This window comes from Pyxicephalus adspersus, chromosome 7, assembly GCF_032062135.1.
Source record: "Pyxicephalus adspersus chromosome 7, UCB_Pads_2.0, whole genome shotgun sequence".
NCBI lineage: Eukaryota > Metazoa > Chordata > Amphibia > Anura > Pyxicephalidae > Pyxicephalus > Pyxicephalus adspersus.
Window position 1 is genome coordinate 63,544,650 of NC_092864.1, and position 20,830 is coordinate 63,565,479.

At 37.5% G+C, this 20,830-nt stretch overlaps 1 protein-coding gene across 1 annotated transcript in view; it reads right to left on the reverse strand.

The window, feature by feature from the left end:
• Window positions 1-20,830, reverse strand: part of BMPR2 (bone morphogenetic protein receptor type 2) — a 63,533-nt gene that overhangs the window by 26,949 nt on the left and 15,754 nt on the right. The window lies entirely within an intron of this gene.

Here is a 20,830-nt window from a genome sequence, read left to right on the forward strand (position 1 = left end):
TTTGTAGACAGAAAAATGTGTTTTTTTTTTAAATGTAAAGTTTTATGGTTTTTACAAACAGAAAAGTATATAGACATCTATACACATATTATTAAACATACACAATCAGGTCTCAACAGTGGCACTGTAGTCACTGTAGAAAAAACATTAGCACAGAATTGTTTATCACAGTTTATCACAGATTAACAGTAAGTAAACTAAATACATTTGTTTGCAATGATTTTTTCTCTAATATGCAAAATCGTAAAGCATGCAAAATCCTACACAATAAGGTAGAAAGCTTATACTTCCTATGCCTGCACACCGAGTTGAATGGGAGCTGTTGGGAGTGTGGTTAAGCTTGCAGCAAAATGCTGTGATCAACTGTAAGTCTAAAATTTTACGCTTCAGTTCAGGGATACAAGTTCAAGTTCAGAAAACCTTTTTTTTTTTTTACACAGACCCCATTACCAGCATAGTGAGAGCTGACAGGCTGATTACATACATGGTAAGCCTGCTAGGCACAGTACTGTGTGCAAGAAAGCCACATAGAGATCTATAACTAATGGGCAGACCAAAAGCCACCTCTTAATAGCCTGATTACAGGTATCTAAACTGAGAGATCCAATCAGAAGATGACTGCCCTGCTAGGCCTGTTTTGTTAGATTGAATTCTTACAAATCATTGTGTAATAAGGAAATTCAATGACTCATTCTCTTGTATGAGTACATTTCAGTAAGCTTAAGCTACAGAACTTTGTAAACCTGTAAGCACTCATTTACAATTGAGGGGATAGAGGAATACACATGAAAATGAGCTTCCAACTCCACCTGTGTTCTGAATAGAAGACTACATAATGCTGGTGTGCAATATTTCATATTTAATACACACATATATATATATATATATATTTCAAACAAATATACATTCCCTCTTTTACAAAGCCCAATGTAAGCAAACATCTATGTTTATTACAGTTGGCACATACATTTTAATTAAAGAAATAAGGCAGAATTAAAACCTGTAACTGAGAAGTTTCGCTATGTAATGTTATATTTTGTGAATAGCCTAATCTAGAATAATATTTCACACTTGTCCATGATTTAAAAAAAACAATCCTTGAGATTGACATGTTTGGTCTTTAAGGAAAAACGTAAGCAGAGCTGATAAGATGGGAAGACAATTATGTTGCAAGAGGAGCATACACATTGTTGCAGCACAGCCAACTGCTCTTGGCCCTTGGCTCCAGACTGTTCGGCTTTTCCCCATTCCAGAAATCCCAAATTATAATACAAAGGAAACAATCAGGAAGGAAAATACTTAATGAGGACATTAGAGTTATCTGATTGCTATCTGTAGAAAGATTACCGAACTGTGCTGGCATTTAAAACTGCATATTTGTGTGACAGATTCTAAGTGATACAAAACAATGGTTTTGAAAGCTATATGCCTATGCATGCCGAATACAAAACAATAAAACTGGCCTAGCAGTCTTTGAAGTCTATGAAGCCTGGGCAAATGATGATCGCCCCATTGTTAGGCATGTGCCTGAGGTAGTTGGATCATGTCTGCGCCACGGACTATACTTTTCTCTGAGATCTATAGACATCTTCAATTTTATGTCAGGGTAAACACCGCAATTTCAGCACATTTTCCTCTACAAGCAAAATATCTGTTGACCTGCTGTAAGTCCGCTGTGCTACTACTAGGACAAAAAGGTGCTTTTGTTATTATAAAATTACTACCGGGATTTGTCAGCCCTGTCTGCTGGTCTACAGAACTCCAGCTATGCCCACCTATTGTCTGTCTCACTACAAATACATAAAATGATACAATTCTTGTCCAGATTCTAAAAACCTGCCTTAAAAACTCTGTGGTAATTCCTGGGTATGCCCAAGTCATTAGGAACTGACCTTCCAGTAACTTCCTCAGCAAGAAATGTAAAAGCCTGCCATAGATGTCATAGAAACAAATAAAAGTTAATAATTGTAGCCTTTTTAGTTCTCCTGTAACAAAGGCAGTCCTGAAAATGTAACTGCAAATAATAAAGTCATCTTGTTGTTTTCTATAAAAGAAAATAGGCCATGATGAACCTCGATCGATCATCCCCAGCAGGCTATGCTTCCATGTCCCTTTCCTGTTCAGTTCTATATGCATAACAGACAATCAGAACAGATAAAGTTACCTAAAATAGTGAAAAGGAATAAAAACAGAAACCTATTTAAATTATTTATTTTTCTGGAGCTAAAGTTGCAAGGAATCAAACTGTGTGTTTAAGTCATATCTGCTCAGGAAAAAGCAAAGTGGAATATACAAAAGCTGCAAATGACACTAACACATAACCAGGGTCATATCCTACATGGTTCTAGGTGTGTAGACCCATTTTGGATGAAATTTAGATACACAGGACATTATTCAATGAAAAGATCAATTATATTGAACGCTTCATAGCTATACTAAACTCTACTAATAGCAGAGGAGATGCATACAATCTTAATCAATAAGTACTCAATGCTCCCGATGCGTTTCGCCTTTTGGCTTCCTCGAGGGACAAAACAGAGACTTATATTGGTAGTAAATCATGGCTTTTGAATATAATATTGGTGGTAAAATTGAGTTATGAGATGCAAGGGTTGAAAGTAACTGGCCAGTTCAGGTAGTTGAGATACTTGAGTAGCGTCCCACAGGAGAAACAATAAAAACTGCTGTTTCTAATGTGGAGGTGGTTAAACAGTCATACCCCCAAGTAGAAGGGATACCAGATATTCTTGGATCTTTTTAATCTCAAGGAAAAGGGAGAAATATTGTCTCTAAGAAATCTTTGACTGAAGGCTGGAAAGGATAGCATATGATTTTGATATTTACTTGGATGTTGTAGGGAGAAGGTGACAGGGTATCTGCAGTCAGCTTTACCAGAAGAACATTTCAGGAAGACTAGTATGCAGAATTCAGCCTTTTATTGTTCATAAAATGCATTCTTGACAGCAACATGATGTGTAGATAGTTACATGTCTCTCATAGAAGCATTGCTGTTCTAGGCTTCTGCTTATATAGTCAGACACTTGACCCTGGCCATTATCATATTCCAAGCTAATATTACATATTAATTATTTATATCAACTGAAAATTACATATTTTAATGGGTCACTGTACCTACGATAGCAATTGTTGTATTTGTAGTAGAACCAAAATATGAAAACTTTTGCTGGAAGGCAAAGCAGAGAAATGTATATTTACAATGATGTCATAATCAAGTTTTAATTCTTATTTATTGTACCAGTTCAGGTCCATTTTACCACTACATGATAGACGAGAAAGTGAAACGTTTGTCTTTGTTTTGTCTCTTCCAATATGTGTTGGCTCCCAAAAGTCCTGGTTACAAGGCCAAATTACAGAGCAATAGATATCTGGTCTATGTCACAGCAGATGATCAGTGTCCATAAAGAGCAACAAATTGTACAGCTCTGCAGGAATATCAGTGCTTGTAACTTCTTTGGTCCACAGCAAACTTAGCAAGTGTATGCATTTCCAATGCTTTTTAGGCACTTAGTACTTTAATGGACCAAGGTGGGCAAAATAGACTAAAATTTATTAGGCAGTTCTGCTTTGACCTCTAGATTTCTGTATTTGAATTCCTTTTCTGTATATATTCCTTTCTGTATTTGATATACTTTTAGCCCACTCAGGATTTTTTTTCATGCGCATTACATGGCTTAACACGTTTCAGTAAAATAAACCTTAAAGCATGTGTCTACCAATGCACAGGTGCGAAAAGATCCCCCAAGTGAGAAGTAATCAGTAGAAAAATTAGTGTAGCGGAATGTAAATATTTCAGTATTACAATAAAATAAAATATTGAAATAAATGAAAGATCCTCATAGTGATGACATAAATGGCTGCGCTTTGTTTAATAGAAACATTTTAATATATTGTACATACACAGTATGTACAACAGGTCTACTTGATTATTTGAGCTAAATACGGCCAGTGCTCAACCCAGAAATTTATTTAGGCTGGGTGGGAAGGAAGTTTAGGTGGGTGGAAGCCCGTGTATTGTGACCCAACTGTTAGGCTACGAACAAACATGCAATATAATTGTAGTTGGAAAGGATCACAATCCTTTCCAACTACAATCCAATCCAATCCTCCTGGGCCACTGTCTGTATTCGTCTATCATTTGCAACCCATATTTAATGTACAGTGCTGAGTAATATGTTGGCGCTATATAAATCCTGTATTATAATAATAAATCCTTCCTGATTCTGATATTTCAGTCACTGAATTTCAAGGCAAACATTGTAAAGTGTATCACTAAAGAATGTGAAGGGCAACAAAGATGATTGGTGGGCACTACCTAACTTTATATTAACATGTCCTTGCCCCTTTATTATGTTTTTGGCATGCAGCGTGGGATTGCCCTTTAAATAGACACCAGAGAATCTTTTCCGGATGGAGACGTGGAGTCCACTTTGTTTGGAACAGCCCCAGCACCACAGCCCTACTCTGGAATGAAGGGAGTGGATGCAGTTCACAATTGTCTAATTCCTGTCTTGATTCCTTCAACACAGGATAGACTTCTATGAAAACTTGGCATAGTGTATAATGGTCACACAGGATGGAAGTTTATAAAAACTTGGCATAATGTACAACTGTTAGAAGATTGCATGCAAATTTTCAGGAGACAAGCAATGGCTTTTTCATTTTTTTTTAGTACTGGTGGATTAGTAGGTAATACAGTATGCACATTAGTTTTCAGTACGAAAAGCAGGTACTATGCTAGATAGAACCTCTTCAATTCCTGCTGTGGTAGAGCTGTCACCAGGGCAGTAAAAGAAGGGAAATCTCCCCAGTGGCACACAAATAGGGGTTCTTACTGTACCTAAATTTAACAAAATTTTTGCCCAGAGATACACGTTAACGGCTAACTCAAAAAGTAAAGATTTGTTACTTGTGAGAACACCTGTGGGTAATAATTGTCCCAAAGCAGTAACCTATGAAATTGCCTTTTATTTTGAGTTCCTCAAAGAAATTGTACCATACTTCCTGATATGTGAAGGTGCCTTGGAACTCCTACAACTTAATAACTGTATATTAGTAGTCAGATTTGTCACTGTTCCTAAAGCATGAGGAGGCAAAAGCCCTGCCTCTAATAAGATGGCCACCTCCATACAGAGATGCAGGACAGAAGAATGTATTAGGTAAGTCAGTAATGAAGAAAGATTGGCAGCAAGTAGACCACAAGCAATACTGGTGACTAGTCTTTTGCCCCCCTACCAGCTATTTTTGGGGTACAGCTTCCAGATAGAAGTTATATAAAACCAAACATTTTCCAATCCAAACTGACCTGTATATATCTCCTAACCACAAACAATTATAAACAGTCACTGAATTCTTAGAGCCTAGACAAAACCTCTAATCCAGCTTTTCTAAACCTTTTACCCCAAAGGAATCATTGGTAGTCAGTGATGGCTAAAATAGTCAATGGTGCCCTGCAACAGACCACGCTATTGGCACTGGTCAGGAACTAGGCAGGCACCACAGGTCAAATAATCCCTAATAACCTCAGGAGGAACCCCAGGGTTGAGAATGGCTGATCTATTCTTTCACCTTAACAATAAACTAACCTGGAGTTCAGTGGACCAGCGACATCAACATTGCAAAAGGTAAAGATAGGGTTGTTAAGCCAAATTCTAGCCCGCTTTGCTATTTTGCTATTAGCTGGAGGTTATTACGGGTCTAACAACTATTAGCCAACAGGAAATTAGGCCAGCTAGTAAAAAAAATAAATTAAAAAATCAATATTTACCCTGCCAGCTGTACTTAACTTGATATGTACTACTTCAGCAATAGGTAGTAGTGACGTCATGGGGCTGTAAGAAGCAGAAAGAAGAACTGCACCTCCCAACGTCACATAACCAGGTGAAGGTAAGCTAATGTGCGGCTTTACATGCTTATAACAAACATCAATGTCTGTGGGAAAAAAATAGGTCAGGGGGGATTACATACAGTGGCAAGTAGAATACAGTTGATATTTTTTTTAACCGTGAATTCAAAATTCACTTCCGCTTTAAAGCAGACAGCACTAAATGACAACGATCACCTACCAAAAAGACAACACAGTTATCCTCATTACAACTGGTCTGCATTTAGCAGTATACAGCATAATGATGTATATGGGTAACATGCAGCATACAATGTATATTGTATGAACAAAAAAAATAGCATCACTCTACAAGAACAAAAATCAATATAAATAGATCTTCATTTGTACCATGTTTGCAGCACAGTGCACACGTTCCTGTGCCATGGTTCACTTACTGTAGACATTGTCACAGTGTTTGTAAAATATAAAGATATTTTTTACACAAGGACTCCTACCGGATGTTGTGACTTAGTGCGTTGGAAAACCACACCTACTCTTTTTTGGAACATGGAGAATATATGAGAAGCACAGTGTTCAAAGACTCTACAACCACTGCAGGGTTGTTTTTTTGTGTTTTGCAGCTTATCTGTACAACCTTCTATTTGTTCTTTTTCTATTTATATATTCTATTCATTTTACATGGTGCATTTTACATTTATTTATATAAATAAAGTAAAGGTATGGACTATCATCACAAAATACATGCTGCAAAACTTTATAATAAAGTAATATACTAATATAATATATAATAAAGTTTATAATAAAGCTTTCACCTTGCTGTGGCAACAACGTTTCACTGTTTAGAAATTAAAGTTGTGCTGCTACTCTCAGGTAGGCTGTGCTTGCACTATGGAGGAGGGTTGTTGTAGGGTTGTGGTGATTAATATTGTTACTGTAAACTAACAAGCCTTTAGCGCAGCCTTTCCTGACTGTTTTACAAGAGGAAACCCTTGAAACAATGTTCAGGTCTTTGGTGAACCCCATTAATTATAACTATATCCAAAGCTTACAGTATATTAAGCTCTTCAGGGCAAGAACCTTCTCCTCCTGTGTCACTGTCTGTATCTGTCTGTCATTTGCAACCCCTATTTAATGTACAGCGCTGCGTAATATGTTGGCGCTATATGAATCCTGTTTAATAATAAAGGTGAACATTGGGAGGAATTCATTCTACTTTGCTGTCCATTAGGAAGAATGTCCCCCACAGATAGCCAAAAACACCACAGGAGTCACCTAACATGACCTGAGAGACTGCTCACTGCCCAATGAACCCCTAGTAACCTCTGGGGGAACCCTAGGATTCCATGGACTCCATGGGTTGGGAAACACTTCATTAGCCTGATCAGCACCTGGTTATCCTGGTTTTGGATTGACAGCACTGTTACTTCCATTGTTAGGGCAGTGTTGGGGAGACCATACAAAAGTAGGATTTGGCTCAGTCAGAAAAGGTATAGGAAGTGTTTTGTGCATCACATAGAAACTGGATTCGGGAATTGTTTAGACTTTCAAACAGGAGCCTTTAATTTTCTTTAAAGTAGACCACTGAATTATTATTCAAACCTAGCTATTAACTGCAAACGTGTTGGGAACTCTAAAGGAGATCACCAATGCTTTTTTAAAAGCATGCATAGTGTTTAATGCAAAAATGCACCTATACACTCCAATCTCTTTGGCTGGAGTGCAGATTACAAATCTGCATATCCAAACATAAGCACAGTGGCACAGCCAATACTTGGGTTCTACCGGTGCTTGTGTGGCAGGGTTTGGTTACTTGTCCAATCAGTGATAGCAGTTGAACCTATTGAGGTTTGTTGATGTAGTGGGTGGGCAAATGCTTCAAAACAAAAAAAGACCATGCTTACTAATTATATAACACAATGATATGGCGAGGGTGACAATAGAAGGTGATGGGAGTAGAGGAGATGTAGTTGACCATTGGAGATTTAGAATACAAATACAGCTTTAATCTGTAGTTTCACATTTGTGTAATCTTTAAATGCATCTCTTTGTTTCACTTAGATTTCTCTCATAATCCGTTGTATCTCCAAAACATGAAGAGAGGAAAAACTGGCCAGTAGGACATAGAAAGGCAAAACAATTACAACGTATTGTTATGCATGCCCTACTCTATCCAAAACAAAGAGGAAGAGTTAGAAAAAGGACAAGAAACACACTTTTAAGAGGAACAAAGAGGTCTGTTATGAATATGTTAGGTGGATATTTGCCAATTTCTGTTTAAATTAAACATTCCAGATAATTGTTATGACTGTAGTTTTCCTGTAAATTTCAGGAATGGCTACAAAACAAAACCCATATGGCCTAATCTATCACGTTATGACACATATAATGCAATATTTGTTACAACACTCCTTATTGTTAGAAATTAGATTGGCATTTTCAGCCCTCATTACTATAAACAATGACAGTTACAGCAAGCGAAAAAAAAAGTTATAACACGCCCTTTTGACAGCTGGCTGCAGCTCTCCTGCCAGGATATATATACAGAGTTATACCCTTCTATTTTCTCCCTTCAGGATTATATAGCAGGAGACTCACTTTCCTTATATTATTACAGCTTCAGAGTTAAAAGTGCTTACTGCTTCTACTTGCAAACATCATAACAATACTTTACCTACCTTTTGCACGCCACCTACCAACTTCTCTGCCACTAATCCACTGCTACTAGCAATTTATTCAGCAACTCCAACCCATGATCAATATAAGGCCTTGTGATGTCCCCTGAAGAAGCCTAAACGGCAAAACGTGTCGGAAACTATGAGTAATGATTTACTTGATGTGGTTGTTTTATCAATTGCAAAAACTTGGTACATAACCATTTACACTATTTATTGCATGCTTATCATAAGTAGTTGAATACCCCGCTGTCTTGGCTTTTCTTTTATTCCGGGGCTCGCCACATTGCGCAGGCATGAGCATTTTGGTTTTTTTTTACAGTAGAGGGAAGCCCCTTGATGACAGAGTGAATCTCGGGCATGAAGAAAAGCAGCAGTCCATAGCCTTCTGGGATATGTGACATAAGTACCCCAGGAGGCTGCAGGATTCCCCTTTAGTCTTTAAGGACAGAAGGGGAGATATTATTGCAGAAAATGTTAAAAAAATAATAAAAAAATGTACATTTTTTTGAATTATATAGAAGGTATGGCCACCTTTTTATGTAACGTTGAAAATGTGATGGTTCTCTTTAAATGTTACCCAATTACAGTAAAAATATTGGGTCTACTTTCCAGCCAGTCAAGAATGTGCAATGTGGCAGGGATGTGTACAGCTCAGGACTTGATAGACGGGAATACAACTCCTCTTATATAATATAATTTATCTGTGTACGAAGTTCAGGTAAATTGTTCCATGAATAGCAGCTTACAATTGTGATTCATTTAATATCACTAATTCCTGGTAGGATCCTAAGGGACCTCAGATACTCCAGGTTGCTTTTTTCTTTCAGACTGATAAGTGGCTACATATTATCACATTATTACATATTAGCCATAAGTGGCTAATATAAATATACATTATATATATATTTATATATATATATATAATCTTCCCTCCTTTTGTGCTTCCCTCACCTCCTAGATTGTAAGCCCTTCGGGGCAGGGTTCTCTCCTTCTCTTGTGTCACTGTCTGTATCAGTTTGTCATTTGCAACCCTTATTTAATGTATAGCGCTGCGTAATATGTTGGTGCTATAAAAATATCTGTTTATTAACATTTATATATATACACAATACATATATATATATATATATGTATTTTACTCTAGACATAATAACAGACGTACTTTGGTGTGTCTCATACTTGTGGTTTTTGTGACCTTGTGGCCTGACAAGTCTGAGAACAGAACAAACTAGATTATTCCTCACTACTCAACACATTGACTTTGAAATGAATAGTGGTGTCCTATTACTGCAGTGGCTTTAAATATTCTCCTACATTCCTGTCTGATTCATGGTAAGGCTACATCTATTTAGCTTGAGGGTGAAGTCTGGACACTGTAACAAGGGTTACACACCCGCCATGGGTTAATATACAGGCAGAAAAAAGAAAATGTTGCTATGTTTTCTCTGCACTGGGAAATCATCCAGAGCAGTCAGTCTGTTTCCATAGACTGTGGCTTTTCAAATAAATTCCTGAGCTTTGTGTTTAAAAAAAAAACTCTTTTATCTGTCATCGGAGAAAAGAAGATTTCATGCAGATGAGAAAAGTAAATGCATTTTAGCAGACCGTGAAGGAAATAAGGTAGAACTTATTTACTGAAAGAAATGTACACACCGTGTTTTTAAGAATTCCTATTTAAAACACTAAGTGCTTTGTTTCCTGTTAACGCTGCTTTAAAGAATATTTAAAAAAAGTTTTTTTGCTGACCAATAATTAGCAAGGAGAAACTGCGTTTTTCTTGAATATATAAAAAGAACATTGTGAATGGAAACAGTCCTTTATCACCAACTAACAAAGAAGGAGTTGGAGTTTTAATGTGTTTTAAACATATGCAACCCACTAGACTGCACATGTTAGAAAATGAAAATGGCACTGAACCAGCTTAAAATGTACAAAAGTATAAGCACATTAAAATTCACCAAAACCTTCTGGGCAGGGTCCTCTCCACCTCCTGTGTCACTGGCAATATCTGTCTGTCATTTGCATCCCCTATTTAATGTACAGCGCTGCATAATATGTTGGCGCTATATAAATCCTGTTTATTAATAATAATAATGATAATAATATTATTGCAGAAAGGGACGGGCTGTGTCCCTCCTGCAGTAGGCATTCTTACCTGCCGGATCGCTCTATCTGTCAAAATTTTTGAGCTGAGCATGTAGTTGCCTGCCAGGATACCCGACCCAACCCTGGCTTCCCCTGTGGCTGTCAGGATAGACTAAATTCCCATGCCCGAGGGGGTGTTACATCATCCAATCCCACCCCAGCAAATCAAGATGGCTAGAGATGAGATGCATGGAACAGAAGAAGTGACAGAACAGGGACAGGTGGGAATAAATAAAAATATTAGTTCCGCTTTAATGATTTTTAGTCATGAGTAGTTGCACCTACTAGGTGTTATATATTTTCTATCTGTAAAATAAATTACAAAAAAATTGTATGTTAAAGTTACAGAATAGAAATTCCCCCTTATTGCTGGGCAGAGGATCAGCACTTCTAATGCCAGTGATTCTACAAAGAAAACGACAGGTAAGGCATTACCATGAGACCACAACATATCCTCATTATAATGCTTATGGCAGCTGTTTTATTTTCCTAAAAATCACAACTTGTGTTTTCTGCAACTCCAACTTTGATAGCCCTGTGCTATCCGAACTCATAAAATCATTGGAGGTTTGGTAATACATATATGTCAGGTATGACCATAACACAATGGAATTGCAGTTATTTGCCCACATTAAAACTTTTTCATTTTTCTTTTCAGTGCAGTGAATGGTGAAAAGCCATGTGTGTCCAATTAGGAAAAATATTCGGCACATCCTGTCCTGTGAACATAGGAAGGGATAGCAAAGAAACAAGGACAGATATTTCCATTGCAAGACATTCTCTCTATACCTGTTTTGAAAACCACCCAAATTTGTGATCACCAGGACATACAGGGAATGTGAATCTCCCTAGTGGGCATTGTAACCAACCGGGCAAGTGTTCTAATCCTTCACTACTTTATTAGAAACAAAAAATTGTTTTTCAGTTTATATATATATATATATATATATATATATATATTAGCCTGGGGTGACATGTTCTGCCTCAGTACATAAACAGAGGCTCAAGCACTTCTACCTTATATAAATAGAATTTTTCCTGATAGGTGAAAAAATTATATCAACTGCCTAAATGTAATAATGATAAACAGAGTCATGATCAATATGGAAGAATATGCATGCCTTTGCTTTGTAGTTTGGCAAATTTGATCAAAATAATCTGTGCCTTTTATACCCATGCCAGAGACCTAAATAGCATTTGTTATATATATAGTAAATCAATTCTCCCTGGTGTACTTGTACACACGTTATGATTTTTCAGACATATGATTCAGTGCTTATACCTAACAAGATAATAGGATGTAGGTTCAAATACATGTTATATAAAGAAATAAAATCAATTCGGATCAGCTGTGTACGAGAAAAAGAAACTGGGAGTGGAAAATATATCATCTACTATGAATGGAAAGACTAAGCACAGCTCTAAGACACACCGTGGTATTAAGACATCAATATGACAATCTGACAGATGAAGAAGAGGAAGACAAATGCTGCCCAAGCTCATTTGATGAATAAAGAAACTGGCAACTTGAAAGCGGACCTATCACCAAAAAATTTACTTTACATAAAAGGATAGACAACCCTTTTATGTAAAGTAAAATCGATCTTTATTTTTTTTTTCCTAATACCCCTTTTAAAAAAAAATGAAGCCCCTTCTGTCCTTATTGCCACGGCAATCCCCCAGAAGGGGCTTTTTTTTCTTGTATTGGGGGAAAAATGCCAATCTCACCCATGTGCAGTGAGATCAGCACTCTTTTCTTCCCCATTACAGCAGTCTTTGTCACCTGCACAGTGCAAGTTTGGGTGAAATAGCCAGAGGAAGGAAGAAGATGGAGGAAGATGGTGATGCCTGCTTCCTCATTGCTAGGATGACGGTGGATTCCAGGGCGGCACGCGACCCAATCGAGGACATTTCCGGCAGGATCTGTAGACTTGAAGTTGTGTGATTTTTTTTTCCCAGTTTAGGTCCACTTTAGGGACCAAATCATATCTAGTAGCATCATCAGCTTAGACTTGGAAGAAACCAGTGGGACATCCCTCTACAGTCTGGAGAAGTCTGGTCAGAAGATTATAAGAAGTTATTAACAAAGTCACATCTCCATTGTGGAAACAAGGACAAGAAACTAACCTGTGGATGGAAACGTATAAACTAGTGTTCAGAAAAATGGCAGCAGGTGCTCTGATGAGTCTAAATTTTAAACATCTGGCTGCAACAAAAGGCCAGAAGAGAAAGGGGACAAAGATAACCGCCTGCAGGCAACAGGGCCACAAAGATGAATTGTGGATAATCCTTGCAGCTTCATTGTCTGATTTAGTAGTCTTCTCAAAAGTGAAATGTGCAGGCAGATATTTACCCACCATGGAAGTACCACTAGAGAGGCGTCCCAATTTTTATTCTGCAACAAGACAATGACCCTAAACATATAGTCAAAATAATAAAGAACTGCCTTTAGTGAAAGGAAGAACAAGGTGTCTTAGAAAAGATGGTATGATCCCCCTTACAGAGCCCAATCTCATCATTACTGAGTCTGCCTGGGATTACAAGAACAAAGAAAAGCAACTGAGACAGCCTAATCCACAGAACTGTGGTTGGTTCTTCGAGGTGTTTGAAACAACTATTTTGAATTCCTGGTTTACCTGGGAAAGCTGATTCTTTACAGGCAAAGACTGAACACAGCAAATATTGATTTGATTTTTTAAAGCATCCTAACTTCACATATACGTTACAAAACATTTCTGCAGACTTTTCATAATAACAAATTACTGGGTAAATAGTTTTATTTTTTTGACGTATATATGAGGGCCCTCATAATTAGCTGTTAAACCAGAATCCCCAGCCCCACGAGCGCAAAAAAACAGATCCAGTTTTAAAATCAGTTCATTTATCATAAAGTGAAGTGAGCTGACTCAGACTGCTTTTTGAAAGCCCAGTAATTAGCTGAGAACAGGACAGGATATTCAGTTACAATGGGATGTTACTCATAATATTGAATGGCTACTTTCCTTCATTAATGTTCAGAACATCTGGCTTTTGCTTTATTAGCTCTGCTAATGTTGCATTTTACAAGGGCGAGCATTTGATAGATGCTCAGGGCTCTTTATATTACACTTCCCACTTATGCAGCAAGAATACTTAGCTCACCATTATGATTAAAGAATAAAAAAGTTGTATCAAGACCAGTCTTATTTTACAGTTGTATTACATGGACACTGACATGTGCAACCACCTCTCTTCATTTGCATGTTTACTTTGTATTATATATTAAGATTATCTAAAAATTATTAAAATATGTCTACATGACCGTGAACATGAACCTGAAAACAATATAGGAATGTGAGTGAATTGTGTTTGAAGAAATTTCTAGTTATTTGATCGTCTTTCATATGCCAAAGTGACCAATGACAAGAAATGTGGGAATGTCAGGTCAGTGGTTATATGCCTGCCAGGGCCAGGGACTTCCTATGTAGAATAGCCTTAGGATAAGCATGCCAAGTAAGTAAAAACGAAAGTGAGAAATGACAATAATAATATGGCCACCATGACAAGTTTATTTACTGCTTGTGCAATGAATACACACAGCCTTTGATAAAATTGCGTTGTATATCATGGCAGTCACATATGCATGGTAGTCCCACAATTCTGTTTGTAGTGTCCAGAACATTATTTGTATTTATGATCGTCTTACAGATTTGCCTAAATATCTTTATGGCCAGAAAGGGCAATTATTTGAACCTTGGGCAGCTGTATGGGTGAGTCAACTGTAAAATCCTTCCTGGTTTATACCTTCATGGTTTATGGGTAATAATGAATTATCATCACGTGATATGTAAATCTACATTTGTAAGAAGATTAACAAACAAAATAGACAAAGAGTAGTTAGAAATCATTAGAGAATAAATATGTATAGTACAGCTGGTAGGGTCTATCTTATCATTTTCCTGTGAGCAACTCATTGGTTTATTGTTGTTAAGTTGTTATTATTATTCTTAAACCTTCATGAAAAAAGGAAAATCATATTCATTTATTATGATGTTTTTGGGGAAATACCATCTTATTTTAAAGTGGAGTGAAATGCTAAGATGTTCTAAAGGCACATACCAAAAAAACACCCAGAACAGCAATAACACAATCACGTAAATGGTTTAGGAACCTGAATGTCTTGATATCCATTTGCACACACAGATCAGACAGGAACAGGGAGAGCCAGTGCTGGCAGACAATTAAATTCTTCTGCAATGCACATGTACTAAAGCTGCGTACACACCTGCAATTTTTCTCGTTGGAAAGGATCTTTCACGATCCTTTCCAACGAGAAAAGACTGCACGATGCATGAACGGTGCTGTACATACATCACCCTTCATGCTCTATGGAGAGGGGAGGGGGAGAGCGACGGAGCGGCACCCTGCTGCGCGCTCTCCCCTTCCCTTTCATTAGGATCGGTCGTCGTCCATCGTCCATGGATCCGCCAGGACGGTCGTCGGACGATGGACGACGACCGACTGTACACACGGCAGATTTTCGCCCGATAATTGGCCGATACCGATTATCGGGCGAGAAAAATTTGCCGTGTGTACGCAGCTTAACAGGGACAATGCTGCCATTAGGACCTACCACTGCACTAATGCTTTTTCACAGTCCAAATTGCAGTGTATTCTTGACCAAGAAGTGCAGCTATTTCACTAATGATCAAATATCTTCCTCCGTCTGTCTATCAGGGGTGTCAAGAGGATCACAATACTGGCTAAACTGATTTACACTGAGGCAGAGACTGACCACTAAAATGGATTTATGTTTGCAAAGCTTTTCAGACTTATTTTAGTATGGTACATGGAAGAAATAGAAGCAGTTACTAAGGACTGTCTACCTACCTTGCATTGCTTGGGTCTGTAATCATGTTGTTCTCAGACAAATGTTCAGACAAATGGGTCTGCTACCTCAAAGATATTTTAACTTTTTTAAATACATTTTTTATGAGAAAGAGTTTGATTAGCAGTAGGACTTCTCAGTCAGGAATTTTACAATATATTATATATATATATATATATAATAACATATATATACAATAACAAACACTTCTCCATCTGATACAATAAGACTGAAAATTCCTTTGGGTAGACGAAGCATGAAAAGCATCTTGTAAGTGACAGTAAGAATGTTAGGGGTGCTGCACACAGAGGTGGCTGACAGCCTACCAGTCACTGAATATCTATTCCCCTTTTTGTGATATCATTCTAACGAATGTAAGCATCTGTAAAAGTAATTTGGATATTGTCAGATGCCTTTCAGACATGGCCGAATAAACTCCCATTGCTGTCAACCACCCGTCAACTGCTATAACCAAACAACAATGTAGTTTTTGGTGGCTGGTGGGGAGTGCTAACCAATCATCTTTGTGAACCAACTCTTCCTTACCCAGTAGCGCTCAATTGATTGATCTTTGTCATTTGTTTAAGGCTACGTACACACTTTCAAAAGTTCTCGTCTGATAATCAGCTCAGGGACGGTATCAGATGAGAATCTGGCGTGTGTACAGCGCCCGTTGTCCATCGTCCGAACGACCGTCCTGGCGGATTCACGGACGATGGACAACGAATGATCCGAATTGGAAGTGAAATGAACGAATTGGAAGTGAAAGGAGAAAGTACGCAGCGGGGTGCCCCTCTGTCGTTCTTCCCCTCCCCTTTCCATAGAGCAGAACGGTGATGTATGTACAGCGCTCGTTCATGCATCGTGCAGTCGTTGGAAAGTATCGTAAAAGATCCTTTCCAACGACAATTATTGCACGTGTGTATGCAGTCGTATGTCTGGAAGAGATAAGTGAAATCAGCTAAAATTAACAGAACTGGATCATGAAGAACACAATATAAGAAACATGTAATAAATATAGTGAATTTACACAATTTATGCATAGAGAAGATGCATCTCATATCTGGGTCTATTCAGGTATATAAAAAAATAAGAACAGCTCAGAGGACCAGCAACTCTGTAACACTTTTGTTGCTAAAGCACACATAATTGTACACATACAATAAAATGTTCATATAAAAACATATATATATATATATATATATATATACACATACATTGGCAGTATTCTCCCCTGAAATTTTTTTAAGCTGGGAGGGAAGAAGCTGAACAGGGTGGCAGACCCTGTATTGTTACTCAAATATTTAGTAATCACCCGGCTGGGTGGTTACTAAAAAGTGCTGGACGGTGCACCCAACTAAAAAGGGTTGGGGAGAATATTGACTGAAAAAAATGGTCCCCCAAGTTAGTTTGGAGGAACTGTTTCCAATAATTGCATAAAACAAGTTTATGCCATGGGACCAAGCAGAAGAAGTTGTACTACTGAAGCTATAATCCTTCTGATATAGTTATGACTCTATAAATACATCAGAACCATGAATAGGAATGAGCCACCAGCATACCTTAAAGACTTTTTTATGGAAATGAGAATATGGTTTTTGGAAATGAGAATACATTTTAGTATCATATTTTGTAAGGTGTGCAGTTAATGCTGTACATCTGTACTTAATGTCAAAATCCAATTGTAAAAAATGATTCTAATATTAAAATTTAGCTTTCATTTTGTATACGCTATATATCGTTTTAAGGCAAGACGGGATGTTAGCAAAATGGTAATCTGTAAGTAGCACAATTGTTATATTGACATGATTCTTCAGTTTGAACAAAATGTGGTTCATTAAAAGATTAGTCTTGCTGGAAATGTATAAAAGCACCCTAATGTCTATGGTTTAGTTACCCATTTTATATTCTACATTTATATTCAAGATCTTGCCACATCTGGCTCTTAGCCTACAACTGCCAGCTTTCCCTCAGCATGTGTTTAGGACAAATCTGTCGGAACATCTGCTGCGCTATGAGCATTCTATCAAGTTATGTTTGCCTTCATTTACTAATAAAAACTTATTTCATATATTTATCATCATTCTAAGTGAAATTTATATAATCTTTGTCATTAATCATTGTGCTCTTTAAGACTGCAAAGTTTTAACACTACTGTTTTTAACCAATAATAGGAAATAATAATCTGTAATTCAGTTATGTTAAACTAAATCCTCAATATTTAACTCCATCCAGCAGCAAGTGAGTTAAAGGGAGCAGACAGTAATACAGCTATTCAAGACAACATTCATCATTACACACAATAGTACAAGCCTTACTCTATTTATAGATGTACAAATCCTCTGAATGGTTTCTCTGTGCTGCCCACTGATTAACCTCCTCAAAGAACATGGCTATAAATAAGCAACTCCTTTAAAAAATGTGTTTGTTAAGTCATTGATAAGTCTGTGTCTGGGCATTTACGTACACGTGGCAGATCTAGGCTACATACACACGTCAGATGATGACTTTTCCGATAATCGCCTCAGGGACGAGAATCTGGCGTGTGTACAGCGCTCGTCGTTCCGACGACCGCCCTGGCGGATCCACGAATGAGGAACGATCATAATGAAAGTGAAGGGGAGCAAGTGCAGCAGGGTGCCGCTACGTCGTCCTCCCCTCTCCATAGAGCAGAATGGTGCTGAGTGTACTGTGCTCATTCATGCATCATGCAGTCGTTTGTCGTTGGAAAGGATTGTGAAGGATCCTTTCCAACGACAATTGTTGCACGTGTATACGTAGCCTTACAGTCCGATAAAACAACTAAATCTTAAGCAAATCCAAAGGAAACGCAGCAGCCAGCTGATCAGAAATGACCATTTTTTTTTTCGGTTCAGATTGGCATGGATTGATCAGGCATGTTGGTGAATATTGATTGAAGTTTTAATGTGTGTATGAATGACAATGAATGTACAAATACCTACAATTGGTATACTTGATCAAAAATATCCAATTGGAATTTGAATCTATTTGTTTCTATCTGAGGAGGGGGAATCAGCAGGGTAGAATCTTGTACACGTGTGTGCAGTATTACGGAACAACTGATTGGAATATCGATCGGATGAGTCAGTTGATCATTAAATGGTCAGTGATTCCTCTGTATTAGACCTAACTAAAATGACTGTGTACATTCTAAAACACTTGGAATACAAAGTCCAGAGTGCAATATTCTCAATGGGGCATCTAGCAATACGCTTCAAATGTATTTACCCTGCTTTCAGTCAATATTCTTTAGAACTATGGCCATTTACATTTCTGAAATATTTCATAATGAATATCCATTAGCAAACCAAATGTTATATCTGCGCATGCTTTTTTTTTAGCATGGTGCACATTGGTACATGTCTTTTTTTACTTCTAGTTTTAAGGAGCATTGCAGCTTAAAGTAGAACTCAAGGCATATAGCCAAATACATAAATGGAAATACAAAAAGGAATGATGTTTTAGCTTACAATAGATTTGTAATTATTTCACTCATTTCATGAACTTTTGATAGTGCTGCCAAATAATACAGCCCATTCTGACAGATCTCCTCTTGTGACTGGACAGTAAAGGTGATGACCTCTATCATTGTGCTATCTCCTCTTATGCACATGCTGCAGCAGTACAACTGACTGGTTCCTTGTGCTGCTTTTCCTTCCTGCTTTCTAAGCTCTGCGGTACAGAGACTACAAGAGGCTGATACCAAATCAAATTCAGAAATTACACTGGTTGCCTTTTTTTTCAATAAACTTATTGATGTATAAATTACAGGGCTGGATTGTTTTCTGACGTTATGTCTGCATGGACTTCTGATTTAATTCAATTTTTATTTTAAAGCTCAGAAGGGAGTTCCAGAGCCCCTTAAAATGCAATTAGTGAATTTCTGCATTTCATTCTTAACATGGCTTTAATCATACAATGGTGAAATAAATCAGAAGAGGGTGCTGGGTGTTAGATAACATTGTAATCCTAATAACATGCATCCTTCTTTACTATTTTTATGTGGTCATCATTCTAAATGTGTATTAAGGCTGATACAAAAGTGATGGGTGGAAACTCTACAGACAGCATTTTCAGGATTGTTCAGATTATAAAAACTGTCCATTTGTCAAACATACCAAAATACATTTTAATAAATGATCTCCGTTTAGTGTCCATGAATGGGAGATTTGTTTTTCTTAAACAGTTAAACCCTTCCTTTACAAGATAAAAGTAGTCTAGTATAGCAATTTTTGACCAGATTGTGTATGATCTCATCACATCTATTCTGATTATATCCAAGCAGTCACACAGTCACACGGTTTCGCTAGGTACACACGTGCAAAAATTGTCATTAAAAAAACGAACGACTAACGACAGATGAACGATTATGCACAAATATTTTGAACGATCGTACATTTCTGTACATCCTGTAACAATACGATCGTTCAAATATTATGCACCAATAATGGACACAAAAATGATACATGATACAGAAAGTGACGTGTACCAGAGAAAGTGTATCACGGAACCATCCATGACCACTGAACACACCAGTGCTTAACCCAGAAATTTTTTTAAGCTGGGTGGGAAGAAATTGTAGGTGAGTGGCAGCCCCTGTATTGTGACCAAAAACCTTTAGTACCCACCCAAAAACAGCCGGGTGGGTGCTGAAAAGTGCCGGGTGGTGCACCCAGCTAAAAGGGCCTGGGGAGAACCCTGCACACAATAGATTGCAAATGATCATCGCCCAATCAGATCTGTCAGGATGGTCGTTCGTTTCCAGTGACAATCCTCATTCATCCACGTCGTTGGCCAGTCTTTGTGCACTTTTTTTGTTAACGATTATCAATCGGTCATTAATCATTCGTTTCCAACGATAATTTTTGCACGTGTGTACGCGGCCTTACTGGTACATATGACCAATCACAATCAGATTATGTGTCCAGCTGAATACAATGTTCTATAAATTAAATATAAAATGCCCTCTTTTTTTGATTTTCAATCATTTTAATTTGTTTTTGATTTGAAATTTGATTTGTTAAATCAATTGAAATATAACATAGGGGTCTATTTATAAAACAGTGAATCTAACATTCATTGAAGCATCCCTGGTGGAGAAACTTCCAGGTCTCTATGTTTTAATGGCAGCAACTGATTCTCCACCAGGGAATGTTTAGGTGATTGTCAGATTCTGGGCTTTATAAATAGACCCTTAAATCTATGGCTAGGTCAAGATAAAAATACAATTATAGCAGAGAGTAAAGTCTGCTTATATCC